We start from the raw sequence: 19,991 nt of genomic DNA, 5'->3' as shown, positions 1-19,991 counted from the left end.
CAAAGCTCATTTGAGACCACCCTGTGCCATCAACAAAGGTCATTCATGCAAGACAGCCCCTGCCCCATTCCTTCTCGCCAGTCCCTAGCCCAACACCTGGCACATAGCAGGCACTCAGTAAGAATCTGGGAGATGGCTGAATTTAAATCTCTCACTTTGCCAAGCTTTGTGCGTAACATCCTGTGCCAAACATTTATATGCACTATCTCATCAAGTTCCTCCTCCCCCCCAAAATAAGACAGTGAAGAAGTTATCATTCTTATTAGACATGTTTTATAGAGAAGGAAACAGAGAGCTTGAGTAATTTGTCTCTGGTCACCCAGCCCATAAGTGGCAGAGTTGGGTTCAGAGTTGAACCCAGGGATGCTGGAGCTGCATCTTCTTAACACCTGGTCCTGGAAAAGGAAACATGGTCCTTTGCCCTTGGAAAGTTTCCATGTTAGCTGGGAAGACACAAGGCATGAAACAGCAGAAATCATACAAGGCAGCACTTGATTCTTGGTGGTGGGAAGAGGCAACTGCTTAAAGGGCTAGGGATCCTGCAATAAACAAAACACAAAATTCCTAAGCTCAAGGAGTCTAGTGGGAGGACAGACCATAAACAAAACAATCAGGTATAGGGTGTTCTGGAAGGTAAAGGGGCTGAGGTTAAAAATATGGCAGAGAAGAGGAGAGAGGAATGCCAGGAGAGGGTAGTCGTGGTTCAGAGAAAGTGGTCAGGAAATGCTTCCTTGGGAAGGTAACATTTGAACAAAGTCCTGATAGTGGTGGGGGAACCACTACGACACTACTGGCAAAAGAATGTTCCAGACACAGAAAGCAGCAAATACAAGGTTCCGGAGGTGGGAATGTGCCTGATGTGTTCCAGGACCATCAGAGAGGTGATAATAGGTGAGAAATACTGGGGACAGATAGAAGGGTAACACAGCCATTGTGGGGTCTTTGGCTGTCCCCTGAGCACCTAGAGCACCCCTGGAGGTTCTGAGAAGGGGAGGGACATGTTCTGCCTTGTTTTAGCTGGCTCCCTCTAGTGGCCATTTGGAGACTAGAGTGCAAGGGACAGACCCGGTAGCAGGGACTTGGTGGGGGGTTGTCCCTGGAGAGACCATGCTGGCTTGGGTTGAATCCTGGGCATATTTGAAGATGGAACCAGCATCATTTGCTGTTACAGATCTGAGTGTGAAAGAACATCTCTATGGTGAACACATGTTACTGACTCTTATTTGCTTAATTTCTTATAATCAATTCACTCTTACTTAGCCTTGTCATAAGCAATAATATCCATGGCGTCCCAAAGTGCTAGTTATATTTGTCACTTTAAAGTAAATATATAGGGGCGCCTGGGTGGCTCAGTGGATTAAGCCTCTGCCTTTGGCTCAAGTCATGATCTTAGGATCCTGGGATCAAGCCCCACATCGAGCTCTCTGCTCAGTAGGGAGCCTGCTTTCCCCTCCCTCTGCCTGCCTCTCTGCCTACTTATGATCTCTGTCTGTCAAATAAATAAATAAAATATTTTTAAAAATAATAAAGTAAATACATAAAATATGTTTGCACATCATCTAGAATTAGCCTGGGGACCACCTAGCTCCATGCAATGCTTAGCACACTGATTCAGCCAGTTGCTAATCACCCACTTTCAGGCTTTTTTGCTTATTTATTTGCTTGCTTTTTTACTACTTTCTCGCAGAAAGGATGATTTCTTTTTCCTGTCTATAATTAGATCCTGTCTAAAATTAGGGGACCCATTCCCATAGCCCCCATGCACTGAATGCTGGATTTACTCTTAGCCCCTCCAGGCAACCAAGCACAGAGTGGTGGTTCCTCACCATTGCTCTGTCAAGCCCCACAGGTAATCCTTGGATTACCCCTCTAACCAGGTGCTATGCTCATGCCCAGATGGTAGAGTCCAGGTGGGGAGCCTGAGATGTAACCAGTAATAAAAATATTGGGAGACTTGTTTTCAAGATTAAAATGCTTAGCACAGGGTCTGGTACGCAGTAAGTGCTCAGTAAATGAGGGTAGCTGGGATTAGTGAAATGAGCATGGAGTCAGTCTTTACCAGGATAAACTTGGGTAAACAGGGTGGTTAAAGCTAGCCCCTGGGAGTTTCCTCTTCTATAAAGCGGACCTACCTGCCTGAGGTGGGAGTGAGAGGAGTTAAGTTGTGCCACACAGTAGGACCCAGCAGCCCATGGTGAGATGTGACCTGGAGAAAGAAGACTGACTGTGTTAAGGGAACCCAGAGAATCATCCCTTTCCTGTGCTACAGATCACACCCCTTGGGCTGCACCCAATCCACCACTCTCCAAGCAGCATTTCACCAGCACAGAGCAGAAGAGGGCAGGGATGGGGGTGCCTAAAGAGATCACCTAGTACCAGACAAGGAGGCTTACTTACCCAAGATCACACGGCCAGTTGCAGGGAGCCAGGGATCCGGCCAAGGCTTTTCTGACTCCCGGGATACCCTGCCCCTCTTCCCATGGCTTAAGGTGTCTCAACCCAAGTGCACAGCAGATGTGGTGACGAAAGTAGGAGGGCAGGCTCTGGGGTCAGACTTCTTGGGTTCTAACTCTGGTTCTGCCCCTTACAGAGTGGTCTTGGTCCCTTTGCCTATGCTTACTTATTATTTCAGCTCCCCATCCTTAATAACTGGACCTAATTTATAGGGGCCAATCTGAGTATAGACCCAGATTATTATGCAAAGCATTTAGAGCTGCTATTCTCATTCAACTAATTGTGGATGACACAGCAGAGAAGGCAGCGCCCTGCCCAATATCTGCTTTCAGAAATACAGAATGAATGAATGAAGGCATGAATGAGTGAAGTGCTGCAAGTCTCATGATTGTTAAGAGGGTTGGAGCTAGCTGCACAGAGATCAGAGTGAGGACTGTGGATTTACTGCAAGGCAGCTGGGTTACCCCACCCCTAGGTAATCCACATCCTTCTCAGGCAGGGCGACTGGGGGGGCTTCTTGAAGTCAAAGAGTTCATTTGACTCAGAGATGTTAGAGAAAGGACATCTGTGTGACTCAGTCCGTTAGCGTCCGGCTCTGGATCTCAGCTTAGGTACTGATGTCAGAGTCATGAGCTCAAGCCCTGTGTTGGGCTCCACGCTGGGTGTGGCACCTACTTAAAAAAAAAAAAGCTGAAGAGGATCGCCTGGGTGGCTCTGTCTGCCTCCGGCTCAGGTCACATTTCCCAGGTCCTGGGATCAAGTCCCACTTGGCTCAGGAGGGAGCCTACTTCTTCCTCTGCCTACTGCTCCCTCTGCTTGTGCTCTCTCTCACTCTCTCTCTCTCTGACAAATAAATACATAAAATATTTTTTTTAAATGTTGGAGAAATTTATTTTTACACTGTAATTTTTAATATTAAAGCTAATGTTTAACATTAAAGCTAACCCAGGTATATCAAGAAATAGAATGCAAGATTCCCATGAGCTTTTGACAGAGAAGGCAGACTTCCAAAGAATGGCATCACGAGCAGCATCAGACCACCACCCCAGGCCTGACCCGGGGCCTCCTGGCCAAGGCTCACTCCCTCAGCCTTCAGGGGAACACAGGGACCCTCACCGAAGAGTCCAATGCCCAGGGATATGGCTTAGTTAGACTTCAACACATTTCTCCTGGAAACTTGGGAGAAGCCAAAGGCATTTGGGACAATACATGCAGTTATGTGATATCCCTCCAGGACTAGGAATTTATTCAAAGCCATGTCTGCGTTCAGCCATTCCTCTACACCACCATGGCCAGAGAGAGCCACACAGGTCCCACCTCACATCCCCCTCCCACCACATGGACCCTGAATAAGAGACGGCCTGCTCCTCGGAACACCCCACAGTTCCCCTGTTTCCTCTGTGACGTCCAGTCTTCACACATGCTGGACCTTCTGCCCAGAATGCCCTTCCTTCCTTTCCCCTAAACAAGTGTCTCCTCACTCCCCAGTGAGAGGCCCGAGGCTATTTTCCTTGCCTTTTGCCATCCCTCCTTCCCAGGACTGGGGATGATTTGTCCACATCTGAGAGCCCCTCAGGAGCTCAGCCGAGTGCCCCTCATCTCTCCAGCCCTCCTCTAGCACCCAGAAGGTGCTAGAAATGGGGGGGAGGGATTTCATTTCTGATAGATACGGCCAAACCGGCCTCCCCATAGCAGCTGTCCCGACATCCCCTCCCACAGCTGTTGACCCTGGGGTTCGACTTCCTACAGAGAGCACCCCGATGTGCTTGCTCGTGACTGAAATGATGTATACCTCTGCGTCGCGTCAAGAGTGGGGAGTTATGTCCTATCACGTCACTGTAGAAGAAAGCAATTGTGAACAACTTAATCAATAGAGAGCTAGTGAAATGAATGATGGCATATTATCCAGCTGTTAAAAAGAGGGAGCCTTCAGTATGAAAAGATACCAAATGACCAACAACAATGCCGCAGGATGCGACAATTTGCGTCAATTCTTTCTCAAGGATGGTGTGCATGTGCATACAATGTCTTTGGGAAGACGCAGGATAAGCCAATCAAGGTGGTTGTCTGTGGGGTTGAAGAGGTTGGCTGGGGGTAGCAGCTAGATAAGACGGAAATTATTTTTCAGCCCCAAAGTGGTTGTTTTGTTTGCTTGCTTGCTTGTTTTAAGTCATTCTGTTATATAGGTGTTGATTACACATGGTACAAAATCTAAGCAAGACCCAAGTTCAGTCCAAAAGAAGCCACCCTCTCTCTCCTGCATCCTGCCCTCTTGGTTTGCCCTCTTCAGTACCTCCTCAATCTTTGCACCGTGGGAAGAATTACCCACTCAAAAATAATTAAATCCAATATTATTTTCAAAGATTTTATTTATTCATTTGAGAGAGAGAGTGAGAAAGATCATGAGAGGGAGAGGTCAAAGGGAGAAACAGACTCCCCAAGGAGCAGGAAGCCCAAAATGAGACTTGATCCCAGGACTCTAGGATCATGACCTGAGCCGAAGGCAGTTGCTTAACCAACTGACTCACCCAGGCGCCCTCCAATATTTTTTTTAAAAAAACAACTGAATTGTGGCTCCTGGGTGGTACAGTCCATTAAGCGTCTGACTCTTGGTTTTGGCTCAGGTTGCGAGATTGGGCCCCACGTCAGGTTCCATGCTCAGCATGGAGTCTGAGTTTCTCTCTCCCTCTGTTCCTCCCCCTGCACCCCACCTCCACTCTCATGCGCCTGCTCTCTTACTCTCTCTCCTTCTCAAACAAATAATCTTTTATAAAAACCTGAATTAAAGGAATGCCTGGAAAAAAATTTTTTTTTTAAAAATTTAAAAAAAAAATGGGGCACCTGGGTGGCTCAATGGGTTAAAGCCTCTGCCTTCAGCTCAGGTCATGATCAGGGTCCTGGGATCAAGCCCCGAATTGGGCTCTCTGCTCAGCAGGGAGCCTGCTTCCCCCTCACCCCCCCGCTCTCTCTCTGCCTACTTGTGATCCCTGTCTGTCAAATAAATAAATAAAATCTTTTAAAAATAAAAATAAATAAATAAATAAAAATAAAGGGACGCCTGGGTGGCTCAGTCAGTTAAGCATCTGCCTTCCACTCAGGTCATGATTCCACAGATCTGGAAGCAAGCTCTGCGTGCTTCTCCCTCTCCCTCTCGCTCCCCCTGCTTGTGGTCTCTCTCTATCAAATAAATAAAATAAAATTTTTAAAAACCTGAATAATGAATTTTTTTTTATTAATTTTTTTTTTTTTAATTTGACAGAGAGAGATCGCAAGTAGACAGAGAGGCAGGCAGAGAGAGAGAGGGAAGCAGGCTCGCCGCCGAGCAGAGAGCCCGATGCGGGACTCGATTCCAGGACCCTGAGATCATGACCTGAGCCGAAGGCAGCGGCTTAACCCACTGAGCCACCCAGGCGCCCCCTGAATAATGAATTTAATAAACATTGGTTGAAGAAAGGAATAAACCAACAAAAAAATGGTTGAAGAATCAAAAACATGAAACAATTCTATAACCAAAGAGGGCCTGACCCAGTGACAGACAAAATGACAAACACAAGAAGAGATACAAGTAAGACTGACCACCGTTGGAGAGTGTGTCCTGTCTTATCTTGCCCTTGGTTTCCCCGTATGTACATCTTCTCCTCCTAGGCCGACCAGGACACGCCCGATGCTCTCCTTTCCTCCCCAGGGCTAGGCACCCAGCAGGTGTGTGATAAACATTTCTGGCACCCGGCCCCACTAACACCAGCCGTGCTCTGTTGGGGAAGGGGCTGAGGGACACAGTTGCCAGAGCCTGCCTTCCAGAGCCCAGGACAGTGTGCAGGGCTGTGCTGTGACTTCTGTGAGCCCTGGACGCTTCCATCTTCCTGGGCCCCTTCTTCCACTAAAAAAAAAAAAAAAAAGGAAGTAAGTTTTACAAAAGTATTGGTATAAAGACAAAAAGACAAATGTAATCCAGGCTAGACTCATTATAATACATTCACTATTAGTCATTTCTTTTTCTGATTTCAGACAAAATGCAAATTGAAAACACTTCATCAGTCCCCTAAAGTTACCGTGGTGTCCTAGGCCTTGTGTCTCCCTGGGCCTAAGGATAAAGTTGGCCCTGGGCCTAGCTGGTGGTCAGTAAGCAGGCACTGCTGCTAGGGGTAGCCTGGCCGGGGAAAGCCACATGGGCCCTATCCTTGCTCCCGCCTTACCCCCCTGGGGCTCTGAAGACCATCACAAAAGTTTCCTGAGTTCAACGTACCCACTGCTAACAAGCAGTGCTGCCATGAGGATTAGGGGCTTGAAAATCGCCCAGTGTTATTGGATGATTTGTCCCCAGGTTGGAGGGAGACCTCTGTAGGTGGGCATCAAGGACCTACCATAGTCAGATAAAGAGAGCTTAAAATCCCCGAGTCAGGCCTCTCTGCTTAGGGGTCCCGGTCATTGACTAGGCATTAGAATCACCTGGGAGAGGGTCGCCCGGGTGGTTCAGTGGGTTAAAGCCTCTGCCTTCGGCTCAGGTCATGATCCCAGGGTCCTGGGATCGAGCCCCACATCGGGATCTCTGCTCAGCAGGGAGCCTGCTCCCCGCTCCCCCCGCCTGCCTCTCTGCCTACTTGTGATCTCTGTCTGTCAAATAAATAAATAAAAAATCTTAAAAAAAAAAAAATCACCTGGAAGCTTTAGAAACTACTAGAGCCTGGCCCCCACTGGAACTGATATGGGACCAGACGTGGTTTTTTGTTTCGAGCTTCCCCCCCAACCCTGCCCTGGGGATTCTAACAGGGGGCAGGGCTGAGCATCTCACCTCTCGTGGGATTCCTGCAAATGGAAGGAGTGAGCTGGGGAATGCGGTCTCATCCAGTGGACAGCTTCTCACCCTGACAACGTCCAAGCCCACGGACGCTCAGTGGCTGCTGGAGGCAGTGCGGCAAACGTCGCTTTTCTTAAAGACAGCGCCCCCATCTTGAGCATCTTCAGAGGGCAGCCAGCCAAGATGCCCCCTGTGGGGGCCACTCCCAGCCTGGAAACTTGCTAGACAGACACACTGATGGAAAGGACCAGTGCATGCCTCCCAGCTAACAGGAGGGGAAAGACTAAAACCCATGGACTTTCCCACCAAGCACTAAGTGGGTTTCCCCAAGGTGGGGTTGTGGGCCCCCTCCACCTGAAGATCTCATGCAGTCACCCTGCCCTCCTGGGCCACTGACTCAGCATCTCTGGGTTCAGTCAGAAGCTGCATTTTTTACAAGCTCCGGAGGGGATGTCCGTGCACAGGAACATTTTGGAGTTGGTTCTACATCTTGATTTGGGACGGGGTCCTGCAGTGCTCACAGCTATAAAAAAATCATCCAAGTTGACACTCAAGGTGCACCTGACAAAAATAAAACAAATACTGGAGTGCCTGACTGGCTCAGCCGGTAAAGCGTCCAGCTCTTGATTTTTGGCTCAGGTCATGATCTTGGGGTCGTGAGATTGAGCCCAGTGTCAGGTTCCCTGCTTGGCGGGAAGTCTGCTTGAGATTCTCTTCCTCTCTCTCTCTGCTCCCCACCCTCCCGCATTCTAATAAATAAATAAAATCATTAAAAAATTATAAATAGGGGCGCCTGAGTGGCTCAGTGGGTTAAGCCTCTGCCTTCAGCTCAGGTCATGATCCCGGAGTCCTGGGATCGAGCCCCGCATCGGGCTCTCTGCTCAGCAGGGAGCCTGCTTCCTCCTCTCTCTCTGCCTGCCTCTCTGGCTGTGATCTCTGTCTGTCAAATAGATAGATAAAATCTTAAAAAAAAAAAAAATTATAAATAAATAAATAAACAAGAACCAGCCTACCATGTGTCTAGAGCTTTGGAAAGAGAATCCGGGGAGGCTGCCTAGAGGAGGAGCTTTTTGAGCTAAGCCTAGACGTGGAGAGGAGAACGGAACAGGACAGAGGGAGTAGGGAGGCCCACAGGGAAGGGACTTGTAGCCAGCCATAGAAGCAGGGGGCAGCCGGTAGGAATGGAGACAGGTGGGTTCTGGGGCCTGGTCAGGCAGTGGCCTGACCCCCACCCAGGGACAGGGTGTCCTCAGAGGCCCGCAGGCTGCTGTGGTCAGCACAGGTAGCCCATGTAAACTCCCAACTTGCCTCTAAGTGCACCCAGGTCACTCTCCCCAACAAGCCGGCATTGTGTGGGGTTCCAATGCAGGGCAAGAAAAACAGAGAGCCCAATTGTCCCTGTTATAATGGGTATATAATTTATAATAATGTCAGCTATTAAAGGATTTTTAGTAATTAACTGACAGTGGTGTGCTATTTCACTGCATTTTTGCCTGCCATAATGATCTTGAACTTTGCAAGACGGTTTTGAACTTGCTCAAAATAAGCCCTGAACACAAAGAAGGGCGACATCATTCCAAATGAAGGGTAAGAGGGGTTGGACAAAATGGGGCTGTTCTCCTCTCAGGGAGAGGGGTGAGCTGTGCGCAAGTGGGGAGATCTGAGGCCCACTCTCATCCCAGAGAGCTCCACAACCAGTAAAATGCCTGCCAGGCCAGAGTGGGGAGTAGAAGCAAGTCAGCTGTTTCTTAATGGTGTTAAGATGTATTTTTTTCTCAATACACCTTGTTTGCATGATACACAGCTAGGAATATTTTTCTCTTCCCCAAAGAAATAGGCTTCCACTCTCATTTTTCTTGAAATATGTGTCTCTGTTGGTATATCTTTTGCTCTTTTGATTTCTAATAGAGACATAGGAAATATTTCTTTTTCCTATTAATTCCACTAAGAAAAGATAAATCCAGCATGAGCCCATTGATAAATAGTAACTGACACTGGGAAGGGTTGGGGGAGGCATTAGGGAGTAGAGGGGTCTGTGGCAAATTGGAGAGCCCAGTGTAAGCGAAGTATCTGCTGCTCTGGTCTAGACAATCCGGACTGTGAACCCCTGGCAGAGACTCGTAGGTGCCTATGGCAACCTCAGTTCTCCCTCTTTCTCTTTAATAGCAGAATGAGGATTTCTTTTCAGCTGGGCAAATTTTATCCCAGGGAATTTTACAAAGCCTTCCATCAGTCTTTCTCCCTATGGGTGAAATTTCCCTGTTTTTCTAGCCCTCTCATTCTTTCTCCCCTCATTTATTCTTTTACTCATTCATACATTCATACATCAAACACATGGACAGGGACTTTTTGTGTGGCAGGTCAACTCACTGGGTTGTTTCTCTTGCCAATATCCCTTTGGACCCTTCTCAACCTCCTTCATATCCAACCCAGCAGTGGAAACGAATAGGGAGGGAAGGGGAGGAAGTCTTTGGAAGGTGGCCTCTCAGGTCTAGGATTCATGTCAGGGTTGACTGGTTTTTCTTTCTTCTATCTGATTCAACCCTTACCACCTCCAGGGAGAAAACCCAGACTCAAAGATGCTAACTAATTTGCCCAAAGTCACACAGTTAGAAAGCAGTGGACTCAGCCTTGAAGCTGGTTCTGACAACCTACAAGGCCTGTGGCCCCCACCACCCCATCCCTCCTGCCTTTGTGGATGTCTACATGCTGCGGACGTCCTCTGCACCCACAGGCCAGCACCGCAGGGAAGAGCCCATGGCACTTCAGACTCTTTCAGACTGAAAAACCACTTGCAATTCTGCATCGAATCTGCTGTGGTGGTTGCAAGCCCAGGGTCAGGAGAGGGAAATAGGAGGGCTCGGCCAGCACACTGTGGGAGGCCAGAGCTCTTGCACAAGGCCCTGGAGATGGTGGGGGACAGCTCTGTCCTTTAGGAAGCTTTGAGCTGCAAGTAATGGGAAATCCAACTCGAAGTGGTTCTTATGCTAAGAATAATAATAATGCTTTTATTATTTCATTGATAAAAAAAAAAAAAGAACCCCAGGTTCTCAGAGGCATTCCACGAGGTCATCAAGGACCCGGTTCTTTCTGTCTCTTTGCTTTTCCATCCTCAGTGGGTTGGTTTTAACTGCGGCTGGCTCCCCCATCATGCCAAGAGAGCTGTTGCAGCTCTGGCCAGCACAGCAGACACAATGAAGAATAACTCTCCTACAGCCTCCTTCCTAAAAGTCAAGGACCTTTTCCCAGAAACTCCTAGCGGATATCCCCTCAAATCTCCTTTGCCAGAAACAGGTCACCAATGGACTTTAGCTACAGGAGTTTCATCTGTTAGGTGGCTAGGTGCCTGCCACTCTCCCCTCCCCCACCCGGCCCCTTCTGTGTCCTGGGAGGCTGGTGAGCAGGGGCTGCATCAACACGCAACCTTGTCTTTGACCTTCAGGTTGGACTCAGCCAATGGGCGACATCAGAAGGTACTCCCAGGCAGGAAGAAGGAGGGGCCAGGGTGCTCATTCCTCTGTGTCCTCCTTGCTGGGTGGCATGGGCCCACGACTCCTGTAAGGCAGCCCTCTCCATGCACTCTCTCTCCTGGTTCTCATTCCTCCTCCTGTCCTCGGGGACTTCTCCAACCTAAGGGGTGAGAACAGCTGCTCCCCATTGCCAGCCCAGGCTCATTCACCAGCCCTGTGCAATGCCCAAACCCTTCACACACCCTTCTCATTAGGCCTTTCTCTACTTCTCTCAGTTGCCCATCTGAAGCATTCTCTACCCTTCCCGAGACCAGACAGTACACGAGGCAGGGGATAAAGCTTCCTTTGAAGCCTGGACAGTCTCCTGAGCCTCTTCCCAGAGGTCTCTCTTGCACTACACCCTCCGTCCATCCCGGTAGCTGGCATCTCCCTGTCCCCCATGCTGACCTCCCCATCTTTGGCAACAGCACCACCAACCATTCAGGTGCCCAGGAACAAAACCTGGGTGTTGACTTCCACTCTCCCGTTGCCCTGCCCCCAACCCAATCCAGAACAGTCTTCGCTGATCCCACCTCTACTGGTCTCTCCCATTCTTTGCCTTGTCCCAATTTCAGGCCTCCATCACAGCTCATCTGCAGCATGACAGCAGCCTCCTAGGTGATCTCCCTGCCTCCGAGGCAGGCCACTGCCCCAAGAAATGTCTGCAACCACAGCTCTGATCAGGATGGTATTCTCCCGCTCCACACCTGCCCTTACGGCCTGCTAATTGCACTCCAAATGCCCTCACTCGGCCATAAAGCCCTATGCATTTAGGCTGCTACACAGATTCCCAGCCCCATTTCTTACTGCACGCAGGACCCCCGGGCTAGATAGGTTATCAGTCAGCTACTGCTGGGTACAAAGTCATCCCAAGGCTCAGTTGCTTAAAATAACAATGTATATTATTGCTACCAAGTCAAAGGTCAGCTGGAACTTTGGCAGCTCTGGGCCAAACTCAGATGATCCTGGCTTGGCTCACTCATGCATCTGCCAGCAGCTGACAGGTGGGCTAAGGGCTAGTTGGTCTAGGACGGCCTCACTCCCTTGTCTAGCGGTTGTCTAGGTGAAAGGAAGGGGCTGGGCCACATGTCACTTATCACCCAGCAAACCAGTCTGGTGGGATACTAGTTGTCTAGAGCTGCAGAGCAAATTACATAGCTAAAAACAACAAACTGGTATTTTCTCACAGACTCTGGGGGTCAGGATGCCTAGTGGCACTTAGCTGGGTATCTGTGGCTCAAGGACTGTCCCAGGGTCAAGGTGTTGGCTAGGGCTTCTGCCATCTCAAGGCTCCAAGGGTAGACCTGATCTTCCTTGCTCACTCCCCCGGATTTGGGTAGGTCTCCGGTCCTGCTAGCTGTTGGCCAGAGGCACCCTTTCCTTGCCAGATGGGGTATGGGGTCCTCCATAGGCACTTCCGGCAGAGCATCTGGATTCCCTCCCAAGCGAGCCAGCAAGAGAGCAAGAAAGGGAAAGCAAGATGGAAGTCAAGCGGTCTTTTGGTAAGCTCATCTCAGAAGCTCCAACTCATCTCTTCTGCTGTGTTCTGTGCGCTGGAAGGGAGGCACGAGTCCAGGAGATTACATAAGGCATTCATCTCAGGGGGTGGGGATTACAAGGAGCCACTTTGGAGGCTGCAGGTCACACCTGAGCTTGGTCATAGACTGGTTTCCAAACCGCAAGAGTGAGGGCAGAAGTGTGTAAGACCGCTCGTGGCCCGGGCTCAGAACGTGCATGTGTTTGGCCAAAGCAAGCCACAGGGCCAAGTGCGGATTCGAGGCACAGGGGAGATACACGCCATGTCTTGTTGAGAAGAGCTGCCTAGTTACATTGTAAGGAGGATATGGGCAAGGATGAAGAACTGTGTCCATTTTTGCAAAGAACCAAACAGGCTTTCCCACCAGTCCTCAAAAATGCTTTGTGCTTTCTAGCCTAAAGGCTGTTGGGTCCAGTTTCTTCTTCTCATACATCTAAGCTCCACCTCCACCAGTTATCATCCTGCCAGTCATTGAGGACCAACTTATACTCTGTATTAATTTCCTTTTGCTGCCATATCAAATGATCACAAACTTGGTGCCTTCAAGCAACTCAGATTTTATGGCCTACAGTTCAGGAAGTCTGAAGTCCAAAATGAGTGTCACTGGGTTAAAATCAGAGCATCGGCAGAACTGTACGCCTTTCCAGCAGCTCAAGGGAGCTTTTCCAGATTCTAGAGGCAGCCTGCAGGGCTTGGCTCATGTCCTCTTCACCCGCCTTCAGCACCAAGAATGGCTGGTGGGGTCTTTCTCCTTCTCACTCGGACATGAGTTCTCTCTCTCCCTCTTCCTTCTGCTCATAAGGACCCTTGTGATTACAGTGGGTCCCCACGGACAAGCCAAGATAATCTCCCCACCTCAAGGTCGGCTGACCAGCAACCTCAAGTCCACCAGCAAGTGCAATTCTCCTCTCCATGTAACCGAACGTACTCGCAGGTTCCAGGCACCATACACGGATGCCTTCCCCAGAGGCCGTTCCTCCATCTACCACCACCTCACCCACAAATGCTGATGGCGGCCACGTTTTGTTGAGCACATGCTACGTGCCCACTGGCGTACCCAGGTCTCCTCTCCCTGAATGATCCCACCCGTTCTCATACCCCCATGAGGAAGGTTCTATTAGTGTTCTGATACAGACTCAAATAAATTAAGCAACTGCCCCAAGGCTCCCCAAGGAGCCACAGAGAGAGCATGCACTGGATAGCAGAACTTGAACTCGCGTCTATCAGGCTCTGAAGCCAGAGTCCCAAACACACTCTCATGCTGCCTCTTCTGAAGTCACCAGGTCCCTTCAACTAGAGGTCCTCCCTCCTCGGTGCTCCCATAGCCGAGGAAGATTGGGCCTCTCTTTGAAGAGATATTCTTCTGAAGTCTCGGTTTTGGGCAGGCCGCCTCCCCAGCTCAGCCGTCAAAGTCATAACAGTAATTATTTAATGAAAATCTGCCATGTGCCAGAACTTTCTCATCCATCACGTCTCATACCCACTGCTAAGGCAGGTCTTATGTCCACTTTCCAGAGAAGGACATGGAGACTCAGGGGAGGGTGGGCCTCAGGGTTCACCAGTGTCAGCGCTGGGAGTGGAACCCAGGCCTAATCCCAAAGCCTGTTCAAGCTTTGCTAGGCTGCCTCTGCCATCAGAAATGCCCCCTGCCTCTGCGACCCAGTTAGAAACCAACCTATCGCTAGCTGGCTTTTAGCCGGACACATCTGTAGCCCAGTCATGCTAACTATAGAGTTCAAATCCCAGCTCTCCTACTTTCTGCCTGGATCCACCTCAGTTTCCCCATCCGTAAGACTGACAGCACCTATCTCCTAAGGGCTGTTGGTGAGGAATAAGCAAGCTAATGCATCTAACGTGCTTTTGACAGTCACTGCCATACGGTAAGCATTCCCAGTGGCTGGAACTGGTCAGCGGGGGTTCATTCAAGGGCTCCTGTTCCAACGATGGCCATACTCGCCGTCAGCTAGGCAGCTCTCCTCTGTGAAACTTCATCACCCCAGACTACCTACACAGAAGGTTACCTGGAAGAGCAAAATAGATCGTTGTTGAGAAAATGCTTTGTAAACTGTAGAGTGGGGTGCCCACGTTGGCTAATAAGGAGCTTTACAAAGTACTCAACAAGCAGGCCAGAAAACCATAGACCTGCCGCCCGGAGGACCCAGGGCGGCGGCCTTCTTAGTGTGGGCCCCAGGGGAACCGAGGGCCAGCAGCTGTCCTATTTCCTCCTCCCCTCCCCTTGCACACACCCCCCCCCCCCCCCCCGCCGCCCATCCATCCTGGGGTGGCTGAGGCTGCAGGAATGCGATGGTATCTCAGCAAACAGACAGTCTGTTCCCAGAGGAGCCGGGGCCGCCCCCAAGAGGCCCCACTCTCCCAGCCACAGTAAACACAAGGGTCTGTCCTCATTATCAGCCTGGCTCAGCAGCAGCGGAGACAGTCTGCCCACTGGAGACTCTCCGCAGCGCGATAAGCCGCTGGGCCCCTTGTTGGCTGTCCTCCTGGGGCTACAGCCAGGCTGCCCGGGAATAGGAATCCTAGAGCTGGCCTGGCTCGGGGCCTAAATATCTCCTCCAGGGTTCGGGGGCTGAGGGTAGGGAGCTGGCTGCCTGTGCAGGGAGCATGTCAGTCACTGAGACGGAGGAAGCAAAGGACCAGAGCTGTGCCAAGGGGTTGGGCCATGTTGTCGGCAAAACTCTCCATTGCTCTCAAGGACTTCTGAATCCATTTCTCACAGCGCTTTGGGAGGCCCCTTCCTCATCGTCATCATCTTCACAGACTGTACATATGGACAGTAGTGCTGCTCCTTCCAGTGTTTTCCAACCCACATTCCAGTCAATGAATTACTGTGGGGAAAGCCCTTAGCTCTGGGCCTGGTGAGGGCTTGGAGAAAGTCAGCTTGCAGAAGAGAGGGTGACAGCATTCTCGTCATCATTCGAGTGGTGCAGGGAACCCCCAGTCCCTCAAAGGAATACCAGCTAATTCTTCTCTGGGATGGCCACGCCCACCATGTCCTCAGTGTCTCAACTCACTGGAGGTGGGGAATGCTGGGTTCCCGTTTGACGGTGAAGCAGACTGGAAGGGCAGGTAGGTGACATGCTTTGGAGGCTGTACAGGCAGGACATGATGCTGCCGAAACAAGCCACAAGCCCTCAGACTCAGAGTCTGACAAGTTTTTTCCATCCTGGCCTCTGCCTGCCCTTGGCCAACCACTGAGGAGCCGAGACTGGGTCACTGGTCTGTGTCCTGGATCCTCGCTGGGGTTAGGCACAGGCAGATCAAGATCTTGGGGGTGGACGATTAGCCGACAGCTTCTTCGCGGCACTTTGGAAAGCCACAGTGAATCAAACTCCAAATAGCCAGCCAAATAGCGGCTGTGGACCCGCAGGGTGAGCACTTGGCTGGGAGTCCAACAGCCCTGGGTTCCAACCAACTGCTATTTTCAGGCTAGTGACCGAGGGCTGGGCCCTTACCCTCTCTAGATTTGGTCCCAAGATCCTTATATCCTTACCCCTAAGATAAATCCTCCCCTCTGCCTTGGCTCCCTCTTCTGAGAGTTGCTAGGGGAATTCAGTGTAATAGGGCCCATCAAAGCCCCCTGGTTTGTAGCTTCCTAGTCAAATGTCCTCTCTTACAGATCAGCTGATTTTCAAACCCCTCACCACCATTCAAGACCCAGCTCAGAAACCTCCTATCCGGGCAGCCCTCCCTAATCTCTGAGCTAGCGTAACCACAGCCTCCTTGAACCTGTCACATCTCTCCCAGGGTACCCTCTCCCTTGTGTGGGGTCAAAGTTTAGGACGGGCTCCTCATGGCACCCCCATTCCCTGACATAGAGTGCAGACTCATTAAGTGCCTGATTCAGTAAATGAATGGGCCACCCAGGTGAAATGGCCACTCTGCCCCCTTGTCAGTCTCCAAGCCTTAGAGAGCATGTCTCCTCCTCCCCTTCTGTAAAGACTGGTAAAGACCCCGGAATGGCAGTTCTTCCCGGACGGCTTCCTTCCTTTGCCACCTCCTGCTCTCAGCTCCAGATGCTAGTGTGTTCCCTGGACCTCCTGAGTTCTCTCCTGACTCCTTAGCCTGGCCTTCGAGGCCCTTCCCAACCTGGCCTCAGTGTCTGCTTCCCTCCTTCTCTGGCCTCTGGTCCCAAGAGTGCCCTCTACCTGGGTCTTGCTCTCTGTTCTTGACACTCACAGAAACATCTCTGCTCTGAGTCTACAGTCCAGCCACTGCTGTGACCAGCACAGGGCCTTCCGCTGCCTCTTTCCTTCTCAGCACTGCCCATTGCCCCCATAGGTACTCTCTCATAGGCAAGGGACCTGCCAGTGGCATTTGGTTTTCACAAATGGGTCCACCATCACCTTCCCCAACAAACCAGTGGGGCCCCTGAGCAAATAGGCTCCCCTCCCCCATAGCAATAGGCTCCGTTTCTCAGGATAAGGGAAAGGATAGGCACTGAGCTGCAATTGGGAGCATAAGAATGGTCCCCAAGGTGTCTCAGGATTTCTCTAGGTCACGTCTTCCACCTCATGCCCACTGGAGCATTCCCGACCCACCATCCACATCTCCATCAATTCCCACATCACAGGGCGCTCCTTCTGTCCGTGGCTATAGCCTTGGGTCTCTGGCTACCTCCCCAGGCATGGCCATGGCCGCTCTGCCATCCACCCCTCACCCCACCCCCTCACCCCCATATTCCCAAAGAGGAACCAAGGGTCCTACTCTAGGCCAGGTACTGTTCTAGGCCCGGGTGGAATGGGGTGGTACACAGCAGTAAACAAAACACACATGGTCCCTTCCCTCATGGAGTTTGCATTCTAATGAAGGACGTGAAGGAAACAGACAATTAAAATGAGTAAAATGCAGAGTATTTTAAGTTACTTTCAGTATAGGTAACTTCACTGCCATTGAAAATAAGGACTTTGGCTAAAAATAAAAGGAGTTTGGGGAGTGCAGAGGGGAGTTGCTATTTCAATGGGGGAGGTCAAGTGGGCCTCCTTGAGAAGCGGACATCTGCTCAAAGCGTTGAAAAGCATTCCAAGCAGGAGGAACAGCCAATGCAAAGGCCCCTGCTTGAATGTATGTCCCTTCCTCTGTCCACCCACATTTTTCATGTCTTTACTCAGCCTTTCACAGAGTTCAAGGGTGTTAGAGGACAGTGTTTACTTGGTCACCTGTTCCACTGTACCCGAAGCTCCTTCGGGCAGGGACCCCATAATGGCCAACTTCATAGTCATCCCACAGGCCACCCTGACATGTCCAGAAGAGCACACACCCAGACATACACACCCACACTTGTACAGAGAGACCTATACACTGCGGCCATAGAGAAGGGCACGGTTATTGTCCAGGACATAAACTGAAGGAAGGGTAAATACCAATTAAGCTCACCCAGCCCCACCAAGTTTACAAAGGTCTCCCTTATGCCTACCCTTTGAGCTGGGACCTGGGCGGTTATTAAAGCAAGGCTCAGAGAAACCAAGGTGAGCAGACTGGTAATTGGTATTTGCAATACTGGAAGCTAGCTAGCTCTTCTGATTTCCATCCAATGTAGGATTTCATTTCTTAAAACAATAGGTCAGATGTGAATATAGTACAAAATTCAAAATATCCATAGAGACATAGAAGTGTCCCTTTTCTCCTCTCCCCACCCCTCTCCGCCCAGCTCCCAGCTCCCTCCCTGGAGTTTGAGGGCACTGACCAATTTATTCCCAATTTACTTAAATGGGGACTTAGGCCCCCCCTCTTTCTGTGAAGAGACTCTGCTTTGCAAATATATCTGACAGGACAGAAACAAGCTTGGAGCCTCTGCTCTGAAAGCATCTCTTCTCTGCTCCTAGAACCAGGCTTGGCATCCACTTGATTTGCCCAAAACCACAAGCCTCTTGGATCCACGCCACAGTCACTGCATGGCCTACATCTTAGTCCCTGGGGAAGATCTACTCATCAGGAGGGACCCAGTGTCCTCAGAGAGAGGAGACAGGGATGGAGCAAGAAGCGAGAAAGAGTCAGCACAGCATGGGAGGGGGACGTGGGTATGGGAGGGGGACGTGGGCACGGAAGGAAATTGGCACTGTGCTGGAGTGGCTTTACAATGGGGACCCCCATTTAATGACCTCTGTATTCTTCCGCAGTGGTTTTAACCACAGAGGGACTATAATTCACCATGAAAAGGATGGCCTTGGAGTCACTGGATGACTATCCTTACCACACCCTAGCAGGGCGCCCCAGACACAGCTCCAACCCAACCATGGAGTGTGGTACATGCCTTCCCTTTACCAGGAGCAGATGAAAATGAGTCAGCACACGGCCTGCTGCCAGGAGCTCCCAGTCTAGGGGAAGACAGACGCTCACTCACCAGTGGGAAGGTCTCGGGAGGCTGGGTCGAATCAAAGGATGGCACTTCTCCTAGAATGAGCAAGGGAGAGAGCGAGCGAGAATGCACAGGACCCCAGGCCAAGGGACCAACATATATGAAGAGGAGAAATGGTAAGAGGAACTTACCAAAGTGGTGCCAGAGACCAAACAGGAAGTGTCAGCGAGGATCAGAGGTGAAGGGTCTGCACGTCAAGGGGGTGCGTCTGACTTTATCTTATAGATGGAAGTTTTCAAGCAAAGTTATGACCAGGTCCAGTTTGTGCTTTATCTGGATCTCTCACACATGGTGAGCTCTGTAGAGGATGGGTTGGAGGCTTCCTGTGTAGGAAATATCAAGGCTTGACTCAAGTTAGGGCAAAGAGAATGTATTTATAATGCTTTATTTCTTAAATAGGATGGTGGGAACACAGCATTAGTGTTCTTTTTTATATGTCAGTTCATAATGAAAAAGAAATTTTGAAATTAAAGTCAGTGAATACCAGCTCCAGGAGGGTAAAGATAGCAACAGCTACTAATGAAGGTTCTCAGGCACTTAATAATAGTGCTTAATAGGCACTATTCCTAGGATTTTACACGTATGCATATATTTAATCCTCACAGCCCTACGAGGTAGGTGTTACTCCCAAATTACCCATGAGGATAATTTAGTACAGAGAAGTTGATTACCTTGCCCAAGGTCACCCAGTCAGTAGGGTGTAAAGCTGGGATTCCCTGGTCACACCCTTAACCAGGATTTGATCGCCACCATGGGGCCTGTTCACCACCATATCCCCAGCACCTGGCACACACCAAATCTACCCTAAGTTTTCTTTGGATGAATGCAGCTCAGAGAAGTTCAGCAAGTTCTTTTAGGTCCCACAGTCCTTCAAAATAAGCCTCCCATGGAAACCTGGTTGGCCGGCTACCAGATCCAGCCCTCCTTCCCCAACCTGGCCACACCCCTTCCTCTCTCTCTCCTGTTTTGTCGCCAGTCTCCATTCTCAGCTGTCCCAGGGTCACCATACTGGCAACAGAGCCTGACTCAGCCAGACCAGTGGAGCCAGGCGGGCGGGAGACCACACTCAGGGCTCCGGGCTGAGGACACCACCCAGAGGGAGGCGGGGCAGCATGTGGGGCGGGGCTACACTGGGCGGGGTCTGAGGCAGGGCGGGGCCAAAGCGGGCAGAGGCACACTGCCCACCCGGCTGCAGGAAAGCTCCGCCCCCTGTTTAGGGCTGCTGGGGCTCGCTCCCAGCTGCTTGTCGCACCACGCTCTGCGAGACCCAGCTCTTTGGGACCTGTTTTCCAATGCAAAATGGCAGTGAAATAAAAAAAC

At 50.5% G+C, this 19,991-nt stretch overlaps 1 long non-coding RNA gene across 1 annotated transcript; it reads right to left on the bottom strand.

The window, feature by feature from the left end:
* Positions 1-18,590: 18,590 nt before the first annotated feature.
* LOC123943221 lies at positions 18,591-19,417 on the bottom strand. The gene is made up of 3 exons (XR_006818594.1): positions 19,343-19,417; positions 18,803-18,994; positions 18,591-18,706 (listed from the first exon to the last, which is right to left on the bottom strand). It is a non-coding gene; the product is annotated as an uncharacterized LOC123943221 (long non-coding RNA).
* Between the last annotated feature and the right edge of the window lie 574 nt (positions 19,418-19,991).

Source organism: Meles meles, chromosome 6 (genome assembly GCF_922984935.1).
Source record: "Meles meles chromosome 6, mMelMel3.1 paternal haplotype, whole genome shotgun sequence".
Classification (NCBI taxonomy): domain Eukaryota; kingdom Metazoa; phylum Chordata; class Mammalia; order Carnivora; family Mustelidae; genus Meles; species Meles meles.
Note: the sequence above shows the minus strand (reverse complement) of the source record. Positions and strands in the feature narration are given on the sequence as shown.